We start from the raw sequence: 4,087 nt of genomic DNA, 5'->3' as shown, positions 1-4,087 counted from the left end.
TGATTGCACACCAATTTGATTTTATAGATTATCAGTTCAATTCAGCAAGATCCACTATCTTTTCATTTCCTCTGTTCTTGCTTTTTAACTATATACTCATTCAAAAAACAGCTATTGAGCATCTATAGTGTTCCTGGCACTGGTCTAGGCTCTTGGAGCCTATGAATGAGTAAAACAGTAACTATCCCTACCTATGCAAAACTTAAAATTTAGTGGGGAAAGACAGACATCAACAATAAGCACAATAATTAAGTTAATTATATAACATGTTAGAAAGTAATAAATAGTATGGAAGAGAAGAAAAAAAGTAGGGTGAGGAAGATTAAGAATGCAGGAAGGTGGGAATAGATGGCTGTATTAATAGGCAGAGCAGACCTCAGTAAGAAAATGAGATTTGGGTGATGACATGAAGGAGGTAGGTAGTTAGCTACACTAATATCTGGGGGGAACAGCTTTCTAGGCAGAAAGAATAAGTGAACTGACCTTGACCTTAAAGTGGAAGAATGTCTGCTCTGGGTACCAATAGGGCTGGAGCACAGTGAGTGATGGGCAGTGTAATAGGAAATAAAGTCAGAAATAATGGGGGAGAGTGGCATAGAACATCTAAGACCTTGTAGTTCCCTCTGATAGCTTCTATTCTCAGTGAAATGCGGGAGATATTGAGGATTTTGAGCAGAGGAATCATATGAGATGACAAATCTTTTAATGGGCTCACTCTGTCTACTCTGTTGAAAAGAAACTCCAAGAGTCAAGTGTTGAAAGAAGGAGACCCATAGGAAGGGTATTTCAGGAATTCAAGTGAAAGATGATGATAGCTGGGACTAGGGTAGTGATATTGGTGAAGGGGAGACACGAATATATTCTGAAGATAGAGTTCACACAAGTCCCTGGTAGACAAACTATGCAGTATATGAGAGAAAGAGGAATCAAGCATGACTTCAAGGTTTGGGGCCTGAACAATTAGAAAAATGAAGTTATCATTAGCTGAGATGTGGAAGTCTGTAGGTATTTTGGGAGAAGAATAAGAATTCAATTTTGTATATGCTGACTTTAAAATGTCTGTTAAATATCTAAATGCAGACATCAAGTTGGCAGTTGAATATTAATGTTAGTTTTCTATTGCTGCTATATCAAATTACCACAAACTTAGTCATTTAAAACAACACATTTATTATCTTATAATTCTGTGGTTGAGAAGTTCAACATGGGTCTTACTGGGCTAACATCAAAGTATTGACAGGGCTGCATTTCTTTTTGTAGGCTCAAGGCAAGAATAGTTTCCTGCTAATCTGATTGTTGGCAGAATTCAGTTCCTTGCACTTGCAGAACTGAGATTCCTGTTTGCTTGCTGGCTGTCATCTGAGGGTCAATCCAACTTCTAGAGATCATTCACATTCCTTGGTTTAGTTCTCCCTTCCTCCATCTTCAAAGTCAGCAAGGGTGGGTTGAGTCCTTCTCATTCTTCAAATCTCTTCTTTCTCCCCATGTCTCTGACTCACATTCTCTGCCTTCTTCAACTTTTAAGGACTCCTGTAATTAGACTAGGTCCACTTGGATAATCCAGGATATTCTCCCATCTCAAGGTCCTTAGCCTTAGTCATATCCTCAAAGTCCCTTTTGCTATGTAAGCCAACACATTCACAGGTTTGGAGATTAAGGAATGAACATCTTTGGGAGACCATTATTCTGCCTACAGAATATATTTGCTTACTTACATATCTACAAATAAATAAATCTGGAGTTCAGGAGAGAGGTTTAGGGTGAGGATATAAATTTGGGATTAGAAGGCATACAGATGAGTCACATAATGGAGTTAGTTTAGATAAAGAAGACAAAGGTTTGAGCTTTGGGAGAAGAGAGGAATCCATCAAAAGAGACTGAAAAAAAAAAGAAGTTAAAAAGGTAGAAGAATAAACAAGAAAGTGTGGTTTTCTGGAAGTCAAGTGAAGACAATATGTTTTTTTATTCTGGAAAGTTCTTTTTGTTTTCTCTCAGTAACCTTATTTCCTTTAGAATTTTCATTCCTCAAGCATAGCATGCTTCTATTACTACTGTTAATTCTGTTTTAGTAGCAGCTCTCTATTCTGATGTTTTGGTCTTCCTGAGTTCCTTAAAAAAATCTCTGCCATTTCTTTGCCTCCTTATATCAGGGCACATGGGTTACCTCAGGATCTGTGTAGGCCAATCCAGAAATGGATTTCAAATAATTCAGTTAAAACAGAAGTTTCTTTTCCAGTGGGAAGATAAGCAGGCAAACTCAGGTCTCTCTTGAGGTATGAAGTTGATGCTCAAGTTACCCTGGGTGTGAAGGGACACTGGAATGAGTTCTCATCTAACCCAATGAGATGGCATCAGTTTAACTCAACAATGCAAAGGCCTCCCTAAAGCTGCCAGCATTTCTGAGATCATCAGGCCTTCCCCAGGGAAGATTATATTAGGGTAATAAGTCTGTTCTGGGTTCAGAAGTGAACTAAGTCATCCATTTGCTAGAATACCCCCCTGGAAGGTTAGTCACCTTTGTCCCAGTTCTGCTGGAAAGGCAAACCTCCTCCAAAGTTCATGGACTCTCATTTTCTCCCTCATGTCATAAACAATTTGGCAGGGATTTGAAAAGGAAAAGAGATCATAGATAAGCAGGCAGGTTGCCATTCAGCCTGCAGTTTAAAATAACACCTTTTCTGCTCTCATTAAAGTGTTCAAGGGGCACCTGGGTGGCTCATTCGGTTAAGTATCTGCCTTCAGCTCAGGTCATGATCCCAGGGTCCTGGGATGGAGCCCCGCATCAGGCTCCCTGCTCGGCGGGAAGCCTGCTTCTCCCTCTCCCACTCCCCCTGCTTGTGTTCCCTCTCTCGCTGTGTTTCTCTCTGTCAAATAAATAAATAAAATCTTTAAAAAAAAAATAAAGTGTTCAAAAAGCTTCCTGCTCCAGCATAAAAATCTTATTATACTTGAAAAAAAATGTAGGGAGTTTTTTTATTATGGTCCTCAGACCAATCTTATAATTCAAACCACATAGAAGTGAATTGAGGACGCAGGCCTTCGGGGACATCTAGTTCTGATCAAATACCTGGGGTACCTGAGAATGAACTTCCCAGATCCCCCAGGTCCAGAAGGAGCTTTCAGCTACACCCTAGGCTTTTCTCTGCACTTGAAACTGGCCAGCGGGCAGGCACTTCAGAGTCTCTGAAAAAAATGAATTGGGACTGAAAATGGCAAAGGAGTCTTCTCGGTGGAAAAAGAAAAATTATTCCATCTTCCCATCTGAATAACTTGTTAAGACTCCTGTAATGCAATTAACAAGAGGCAAACAGAAGTTTATTAACATGTATATCTCAGGTATACATGGGAGATACCCAGGGAAAAATGAGTAACTAGCCAAGGTGGATTAGAATTCCAGTTCAAATACCATCTTCAACTAAAGACAATAGAAGAAAGGTATTGGGTGAGGCAGCTATTTACCAGGAAAAGCAACTGGTAAATAAGGGTAAGATTTGTTATGCAAATTAAGTCGGTGTTTATAAATAAGAGTTTTCTGTGACTTAGTCATCCTTCCCTTCCTGGTACAGAGAGGGAAACACTCTCACAAATGGAGATTTCCTTTATAAATGTAAGTTTCCTTATAAAAGAGTAGCTTACTGTGTTTTCAGAGCTTTTCCTGTGAATACTGTTTCTCAAAATAATCCTTATGCTGAACAGGCACATTTTGGGGTGGCATATTCTACCTGACATGTCTTCACCATGCATCAGCAACCTATGTCCCAAATGAAGACCTTGAGGAAGCCTGCAAAGCTGCTTTCTACCAGGAAGGAAAATGCATTTGTCTTAATTTGTATGGAAGTCTCCACACAGAATAACTTTCTGTATTCTTTCCATTAAAATAAACAAACAAAAACTACTTTATTTCCTCTAATTGTACCTGTTAGAGTCTTTCCATCAAACCGAATCTTACTGTGATTCCCAGAAAACTGGGCAGATCCAAATTTTGTGAGATCTGAAGCTAACACAATAAGGGAAAGAATTGGGCTCCTTAAGAAAAAGAATACAGGGGCACCTGGGTGGCTCAGTCAGTTAAGCATCTGACTCTTGA

This window comes from Callorhinus ursinus, unplaced genomic scaffold (genome assembly GCF_003265705.2).
Source record: "Callorhinus ursinus isolate GAN/ISIS: 27379988/994484 unplaced genomic scaffold, GSC_fseal_2.0 scaffold4, whole genome shotgun sequence".
In the NCBI taxonomy this organism is placed as follows: Eukaryota; Metazoa; Chordata; class Mammalia; order Carnivora; family Otariidae; genus Callorhinus; species Callorhinus ursinus.
The sequence above is the reverse complement of the archived record's forward strand: the minus strand, read 5'-3'. Positions refer to the sequence as shown.